Genomic DNA, 9,909 nt, shown 5'->3' with positions numbered 1-9,909 from the left:
AAGTTGCTACTTTGTAAGCTCAGCCAATGAGAAACAAAACTCTAAAGAATTAAGAGGGACTCCCAAACTTTTTCATATGACTGTGTATACCCCAAGAAGTGGATTTGGTTGGGAGAGGGTTTGTGCAAAACCAATTTCATAGATTATGGCACAAGTTTGATTGGACAGTTAGATGACTTTGAAATTACAGGATTATTTAGGATTAAAGTGTTTGTTGTACAAATGTCATGTTATGTTGACTGTGCTTATATAAATGTTAAATATAGCATGCTATTAATTAATATATTGCATATATTAATTGCTATTGCTATTTCATTTTTTGTGTCTTGTCTATTCATTGGGGGGAGGTTGGTTTTAGGCAGGATGATGCATAAAACATAACAAAATATGCAAAGCAGTCTCCAGTGCAGTGTATCATATAACATGCAGCTGGTCTCCATGTTATGGGGGCAGCTGCATGTTATATATTATAATTTTGTACAACAGTCTCTAATGTCATCTGTTGTATGCAGACGTTTCCAAGTGCCATGTGTAATATATACATCATTCTCCTGCGTCTTGATGATGCGTGTTTAATTTGCTTTATACAGACTGGTTTCTATTGCTAAGTCTAGTCCTTATTTCATTGACAAGCGTAATTTGTCTTGTGCTATTCCCAGTCACATTGCATTATTTTCAGTTCAGTAGGCCTACCACTGGGCCTTAATTATAGGGAAGCTTTCATCTCCCATGCTTTTCACTCCAGCTTTAAATTGATGTCTTCATTGGTTTTTTGCAGTTAGTAGACACTAAGGGGCAGATTTATCAAAATGTGAGTTTAGAGCTTAATAAGTAAAAACTCACCCACTCATATTCTTTCCTGTAGGATTTATAGAACCATATTTATCAAACGGTGAGTTCCAACTTTCATCCATTGATAAATATGGTTCTAAAAAACCCATAGGAATGACTCAAACTTGGTAGTTTTTTAAGCTCTAAACTCACATTTTGATTAATCTGCCCCTAACTGATGACGGATGAAAGTGCCAAGGGACTGCTCCTGTACACAATAAATAATAGTCTAACCTGCAGGTGCAACTTAGGGTGCCTTCCTCAAGTCAAAAATCATCCAAAAAAACACAAGTCCCCACTACATATACATACTGTGAGATTCAGGTTTGCAGGGATTATAAGCACAGCACAGTTTTAGTACACAAACGTGAGTTGAAGGCCACCTTAGACAGTTTTATGCAGCTAGGTTGGCTTTTATTATAAACAAAATAAACAGCTTTAGCACACTTGCTTCAACATTGGAACAGCAGTCCTGCTTAACACCCAGATTGGTGTATACAGAAATAAAATGTGTCCAGCACTTACAGCAATTAGCAGTATTGAGTCCCAGAGTCCTCTGCTAACCTTTCAATACACAGTCTGTTAGGAGGGATTTTTCAGTTCATTTCTCCAGTCACTTGGTGAACACTTACTTACTTACTTGGTAAGCTGCAGCTCAGCATGGAAACAGTCTGTCTCCTTCCCAGCTACTCACACAAATCCCTCACTGGGAAAAACTATCTAAGGGCTGAACTCAGTGTTGGACTGGCCCACCGGGATACCAGGAAAACTCACGGTGGGCCCAGGTGTCAGTGGGCCCTTGTGCTGCTAAACATCTGACCGATTTCATGGTCATTCACTATTTCTATGAGAACTAAGAGGCTAAATAGATGGAATAATAGGTTATAGTATGAACTAAAGAGACTAGGTGAATAGAGGTTGAGTGAGGGAAGGAAAAATAATAGTACTGAGAGTGGGCCACTGGTCAAAATTTTCTTGGTGGGCCCCTGGTTTAAGGTTTTTCGGTGGGCCCCTGGTGTCCCAGTCCGACACTGGCTGAACTCCATGGTACGGCTTGTTCTGATCCGACGCGATGAGAGGAAGTGGATGTGATGAGACGGATGTGCCAAATATAATACAGGAATGTCGGACCTATAAGCTGTGATATGACTGTCGGATGCGAATGCCGCTCATTGCATCTTCATCCGAAAGTTGTGTCGTGTTGGATGAATGCAGCTTGTAGGTCTGACATAATCTATAAGGAGACCTAAAGCCTGAAAAAGTCTATATTTATATACTGAATTTACTGTACCATTCTCTAATCTATAAGGAGACCTAAAGCCTAAAAAAGTCTATATTTATATACTCACTTACTGTACCTTCCAGTGTTTCAACAGCCCTGACAGCATTGGTCCAGGCAACGGCATAAAGACATGGTGCTGGGCTGGCCACAAAACTTCTTTAGCGAGAACTGGCCGGTGCACCCTGCAACCTACCGGGGCCCCTGCCTCCCCGCCCACTAGAGTCCGCTTGCATGCCTGCCTGTCCACTGGCCCTCGGGGCTGTGGGGTCTGCTTCCTCTATAATTACCCCACTGAATCCAAGCCTTCAGCACCGTCCACAGCAGCCATCTTCATAAAGTCAGCGGCACTGCACATACTTAGTAGGCTCTGGCCAGCTGATCTTCACTCCTAAAGGGCTCTGGTAGCCCTGTCAAAAATGTCACCCTGCTATAACTGCGGTTGTCAAGGACGGGGTCTTGAGATCTATGCACCCTCAAAATACGCAGCTTTAGCCTGAACAGCATAAGTAAAACCAAAACTTTCACTAAGAGCTAAAAATTATTTTTAGTTTGTTTTGGATACATTAAAAGCAAAATGATTGCACTGATATGGCCATCCCTTGTTTCTCCAAGCATTACTTCTTTCTTGTTCAAACTGAAGTGCAGAGATAGACCAAAGCTGATCAGTTCTAATGAATAAAAATTAATTTTAATTAGGTTTCCTGGCTATGATTTCTCTTATCCTTTTATTGCAGGAAAGAACCCTGGTGATTCTAAAGGGAAAATGTTTGCAGTGCCATTTGATCATCACATTTAGTAAAAGGGTAATTACATTGCTGTTACTGGTATAAACTGTAAATGGCATAAACTGGCATTTTTCCAGCTTTGATTAAATGCCAGGGGAAGTTGCTCTAAACTGGTGCACATTTCACACTGTAGAGCTAACCACACAAGAAACAGCAACAAACAATATGTTGTAAAGGCAGCTATTAGGAGTAACATGGCATTGCTCCCCTGAAATATCTAGACAGTGTAAAGTAGACACCTGCATTGGATTGTGTATGCGTGGGTGGTCAGTCTCTGAAGGAAAAAGGGATTTCCCCCGATCTGGTTGATCCGCCTCTGGAGTGACATCACTTCTGAACCTTGGTGACGTAACTTCTGGTGTAATGGTTCCTGGGTCGGTAAGAACGTTTGATAGGCCTGTGATAGAACCCCTACTCCACTGCACAGGTTCTTAGACTGGGTTGGTTCCACAAGTTGACTTAGATACCAGGTAAATTAAAGCCTTAAGGTACACAGAGGCTTGTGCAAAAAAAGTGCAGTAGGTATTCTTCTTGATTTAACCATAATTTGTTTGTATCAAATTATTTGTAGAAAAGCATAGTATCCAGTTTGGGGCCACCTTTCCTTGTGGAAACCTTGGTGGCGGTACAGGTGGAACACCTCAAGGGCTGTCCAGTCCACGAGTGAAGTCATATCATCAATCTTTAATTATATAACTTATTCACATAATCTTGAACCTAAAAATATGAAATCCTCTGCTCTAATGTGAGATGACTACAAATACAGTATAACTTGGTTTTGCCTTTGTTTTATATGTTTCTGGCATGCACACTCTACCGAGACTGCCTTGTGCAGAGATACAAATGATCTTCAGGTTGCCAAAGCCAAAGGTCATTTCACTGTCCTTATCCTCCTTCACCTATCATCTGCATTTGATACAGTTGACCACTCTCTCCTGATGCAAATTCTGTATTCACTTGGTATCCATAACTAGGCTGCATCTTGGATCTCTTCTTAACTTTCTAATGGATCATTCACTGTGTCTTAGGCTAATGAAACCTCATCTCCTGTTCCACTTAAAGTAGGGGTCCTGCTAGGATCTGTACTTTGCCAGCTGTACACGCTGTCTTTTGTGAGATCTCATCCACTTTAATTATCATCTGTATGCTGATGATACCCAAATATATTTATCCATCCCTTCATTAACTGAAACCGAGGCTCAAATCTCTTAACTGCCTCCTAGCAATCTCCAACTAGATGAACCATGCCACCTCAAACTCAACCTAACAAAAACTGAACTAATCATCTTTCACTAGTTAATTAAAAAATGAGGAGAGCGCTCCAAGGTAGCAAAATGCTTAGGTTGTGTTTATTCAAGAATTCTACATGACATGTTTCGGGTCTTACATACCCTCCTAATCATCTTTCACCTAAGCCTGGTCCTACTCCCCCATTTACTATCTCTATTGATGGCATGCTCATTAACCGTGTCAACTCAGCTCGCTGTCTGGGGGTAATCTTTGACTCCTCTCTCTCTTTCTCTGATCACATTAACTAAGCTGTCACTCTTTCCTACGCAACATAGCCAAAATCGTCCTTTCTTTAACCTGCTATGGCAAAGAAGCTCATGCATGCTCTCATCCTATCCCGACTAGATTACTGTAACCTTCTACTAACTGGCCTCACTAACTCCCATCTCTCTCATCTACAGTCTGTATTAAATACTGCTGCCAGAATTCTCCTCCTATCCTCCAAAAGGGTAAAGGCTCCTCCCCTGCTAAAGTCCTTATCATGGCTTCTCATAAAACAAGAATAACTTACAAACTTCTCCTCATAAACTTTAAAGCCCTGCATTCCTCTGCACCTAACTACATCTCATCTCTTGTTTCTCTATATGTTCCTGGCCGAATCCTCCACTCCTCTTAGAGCACCCACTTGGTTGCACCCCCATTACTACTGCTGTTTGCCGCCTCAAACCCTTCGGTCTTGCTGCTTCTTATATGTGGAATGCCCTTCCTGAGTTTTTCTGTAGAGAATCCTCTCTCAGTCTCTTTAGAACTAACCTCAAAGACTACCTCTTGGAGCAATTGCATAGCACCTGAACTGGGAACTGGCAATTATATGGCAGTGTCACCCACTGTAACCTACACCACTTCATATCCTTCTATTTGTGTCTGTAAGTTACCCTCCCATTTAGTCTGTAAGGTCCATCCTTTTGTCTCCTTGACACTAAGCACTTAATCTGTATTGTAACTATACTTTATATTTATGTGTATTGTATTATTGCAATGACACCCTGTTTGTTCTACTAATTTATTGTTCTGCTGTATAGCGCTTTGCCCTCAAGGAGTGCTTTACAATACATACATACATACATACATACATATATATTTTGGAAATCTCAGGATATTTATGATTTATAATTTGTTGACCCTAGCTGTATATTAAGAACATGGTTTACTAGAAAAACTACATCTTTATTCTACGTTTTTGTGAAGGTTCTCTTTTGTATCCTTTTTCCAAAGAAGTTATATAGCCTACTGCTCAATAATGGAATGTTCTAGGGAAATAATTGGATATTATTATAATGTGCTTACTGCTTGCATGTCACTAGAAGACTTATTACTGCACAATTACGTCAATGATTATAATTAAAGTTCACTTAATAGGCTTATTGTTTGTTTTTAGAACATAAATTCATATCCCTTTGTGCAATGCAATAAAATCTTATCCCAGAGGAGAGCTGGTATAAGCCACATATTTAGTTGATGTAGCGTATTCATCACACATGAGTAGTCCCCAGTGGAGAAGAGTTGATGAGTTGTTACAGGATGAATGAGACTTTCTTTTTGATGATACTACAACTTGGATTGAACACAATGAGATAAGATAACTCCTGCCAGCAGCCTCAGCTGCCCCGACTGGATTTAATGGTTTGGAACAGATAATACTTCATAGATATAAAGCCATGTCTGAGGCTTGGAGGTCACACCACTTTGAGCCTATAGTGCCTATAAGAGAATCAGCTCTGCATGAAGCCAACCATGTGAGCATTACCAATACAAATGACTTGTCACTACTCAATGGATAGTGTGAGGAATTTCTTGTGACATTCAACATGCTAGACTCCTGTCTTAAAAAATGGAATTTGTAATGGGATCTCTTCACAACATGGGAATGCTATAATAGGATTACAGGTGTTCTTTTGGGTCACCTAGATTCTCACACTTGGTTTATTAATGGATAGAATAACTGAATAATATGTGTGCGAAGATTTGCTTTCATCCCAACAAAATGTTGACATATTCACATTAAGGTTCAAGGAAAGCTAAATTAACTGGCATATGTGCAGTATACTAAATTCCAAAAATGCCAGTGGTGTAACTAAGGTGAAAAATTTGTACCTGGGCCCTACCGTTGCACCAGACTCCGTCTGCCTCCCGTGCCAATAGCTTCTAGAAACAAACCCTGTAGCGCTGGGGGACTTGCTGGACTTTAGTAGATTCCGGTCGAAGTCCCTTTTTAGTAAACAAATTTTCCTTATAGCTGTGATTCCTTAGCTCCATAAGGAAAGCATAAGCTTTCTGTATGGTACATGCCTTGCTAATTAAGCTGTGGCAAGGGCCTGCACCAAGTTAGAAATACAAACATGTGTGGAGGCACTGGACTAATTGATCATATTGAATTCCTTTTATTTCGCACTCCATTGCACGCCACTTTGATCCACTTTATGTTGTACCTTATCTGTTTTTCCCTTGCATGTTCCTTTTATATGACTTTACACTTCACACACAGATTGATATTCCTTTTTCCTGGTCTGGATCTCAGTTGGGGCAGATAATGGTCAGTTTTGTTGAAACTGGCAAAACTGACTGACTTCCTTTGCCCATGTGTATCGAGCTTTAGAAGCAATGTAACATTACAAGCAAGGAGATTTGGACCCGGGGATGTATACAAAAGCTATCTTTCTGCTATCTAACACAGGGAGATTACTGTGCAATTTGTCTTGACAATATTACGTTGTAATTATATGTTGCAAGGGTGGAAATCATGCCGTTTAGACATTTGGTGCTGCAAGAGCTATGTTATGGCACCGCCAGAGTCAGCTAGAAACAGAGCAGGTAGGATTCTTACAGGAAGAACCCCTTACATCAATTTGGCTGATGGCCCTTTCTAGTGGACCTGGATCTCTCATGTTGCAAAACTTCAACTGCCATTATTTAACCTTTCATAACATGCTGACATGCTGGGAATTGTAGTGCAGCACCATTTAGAGTGCAGCATGAATGTTGCTACATGGTTATAGTTGGTTTATATCCCCCCTAACTGGGAGGAGGAACTAGGAAAGAATGGGAAAATTTAACAGAGGGAAAGATAATGGAGCATTTGTGATTAGGTTAGCTTCTTACTCCTATACAGACTGGAGAAGCTGTTGGCTTTCTATTTAGATCTTCTACATTTAAGCCTATATTTTGTCTAGCAGCTAGCCAAATATTAAAGGGAAAATATGCACATAGTATCAATGCAAGCCTGATAAGTTGACCTATTGTATTTTAAAAACACTGTAGCCTTTCCTTTTGCTTTGTTGTTCCTTTGTTAAAAATTCTTATTCACTCTCTCATCATATCACGTCTAGACTACTGTAACTCTTTTTTAATTAACCTTCCCCGCCAGAGACTGTCACCTCTCCAGTCCATAATGAACACTACCGCCAGGCTTATACACCTCAGCAACCAATCCTCTTCTGCAATGCAGCTCTGCCAATCCCTGCATTGCCTTCTGCTACATTTCAGAATAAAATTCAAACTAATGACCCTGACCTTAAAAGGACTTAATAACTCTGCCCCTCCCTACATCTCTGAACTAATCTCTAAATACTTACTCAACCACTTACTACGCTCCTCTACTGACCTGCTCCTCAACTCTTCTCTCATTGCCTCCTTGCATGCTCACATTCAAGACTTTGCAAGGGCTGCACCCCTCCTCTGGAATTGTCTCCCGCAGTCTTTCCGACTTTCCCCCAACCTGTCTGCTTTCAAAAGATCTCTTAAAACGCACTTATTTATAGAAGCCTACCCTCACTTTGCTACCAAATGCAATACCATATGCTACATCTCTCAACTGCTTATTTCTGATCTTGCCTACTCCCGCACCTTGTGTCTCATTCCCTTCCCCTTTAGATTGTTAGCTCTCTTGCACAGGGCCTTCCTCACCTTTTGTACTGGTACTGGTTGTTATGAATGTAACTCTGTATGTTCCATGTAATTCATGTGATTTCTTTGTATAAGTATATTTATTTTACAGCCCTGCACAATATGTTGGAGCTCTAAAAATACATGTTAATTATAATGGGGGCCCCTAAATACATTTTCACTTCTTCTGTAATTCCCCACTTGCAACAAGTGAGGGGGTGCTAGTATATGCACAATACTAGGTAATAAAATCAAGGTAATCCACATTTTATATAATATATTCTTCCTACATGCTATGGTTAGCAGAGCTAAATATATCCCTTTAACAATTGACCAAACCTGCTGTATGAATGCCCTTGATACACCCACGCCTCACGTGTATGCTTCTAAACATGAGGAGCTTCCTTGGTACTGATCATCGGTGTGAGAATTCTTTTGTCTTGAACACACCAATAATAATTATTTGTATTTTCATGTTATATGTACAGGCTATATTTATACAGGCTTGCAGAGGTCTAGATCAAAAACGTGCAGCAGTGACACATGAGGAGATACAGTAGTTGCCCATGACAAAATTCCTCTTTTGCGGTTAAAGTGAATCACCGGTGGTAAAACATATGTGGCCCAAAGGAAACATTAGGCAACATGGGAAAAAGCAACGCATTTGTTTTACCACCAGTCATTCACTTTATCACCAGTTCAAAAACATTTGGAGGAGATTAGTTGCCCATAGAAGAGTCTCTGTGACAAATCTGCTCATGTGTCATTGCCCTAACTGTTCCAGGACTACAAAGTTCAGGATACCCCCTGCTGGTATTCAGATTTTAGCAATGGTGGGAGGTTATTATTTCATAAGTACTAGGAAATGACATTTAAAGGGGTAGAATCGAAGTTCTGAGGCTACATATCTGCTCTGGTCTCTTATAATACCAGCCTATCCCTAGCTAAACAAACCTACTTTACTACACTCATTAACTCCCTTTCTAAAAAAAACGTGCACAATTTTTCTTTGCCTCTTCTTTCCCCACCCCCTCCGTTTGCATCGGTCTCTGGTCAAGATATTGCTGAGCAAAATTAACACCATCTTGATCCCATCTCTTTCAAACTTCTCTGCAATTCCAATCCCTGCCTAAGTAAAGCCTTGACTCATCTATTAAATGTCTTACTCTCAACTGAAATCTTTCCAACTCAACTAAAACATGCCCTTGTCATTCTGAAAAAACCCCTCTCTTGATCCCTCCAATCTTGATAACCTCCGACCAATCTCTCTGCAATTTTTTCCTCTCTATACTACTTAGTGCCTAGTTTATAACACCTACTAACACCATTCCTCTCTGATAATAACCTGCTGGGCAACAACACTCCACTGAAATCCCCCGAACTCGACTAACTAATGACCTCTTGACAGCAAAAGCCAACACCCTTATACTACTTGATCTCTCAATAGAAGAGGGGGATGGTGGTAAGCACAGCTTTTCCAAATGGTATGCGTCCAATTCCTTAATAGTTGCTCTGTGCTACAACTGCTGAAAAAGATCCAAGTATAAGAGAAGGAAGAGGAACTCCAGCAGTATTACTGCAAACAACTTTTTATTCCAGGCAGTGGTAAACACAACATGTTTCGGGTTCAATACCCTTTATCAAGTGAATAAGGACCATAAACACGTGCACCCATTTAAAACCCATATGCACTTTGACCTATACAACATAGTGCAGTCTGGGTAATCAATTTAAAAAGAAATGTACTAACACATTTTAAAACATTGGTGTGTATATAGGTTGTATTGTTTTCTATTTCTTATATTTCTTATATTTGTGCACACAATTAAAGCACTGGCT

Source organism: Xenopus laevis, chromosome 3L (assembly GCF_017654675.1).
Source record: "Xenopus laevis strain J_2021 chromosome 3L, Xenopus_laevis_v10.1, whole genome shotgun sequence".
NCBI classification, from domain to species: Eukaryota; Metazoa; Chordata; class Amphibia; order Anura; family Pipidae; genus Xenopus; species Xenopus laevis.
Note: the sequence above shows the minus strand (reverse complement) of the source record.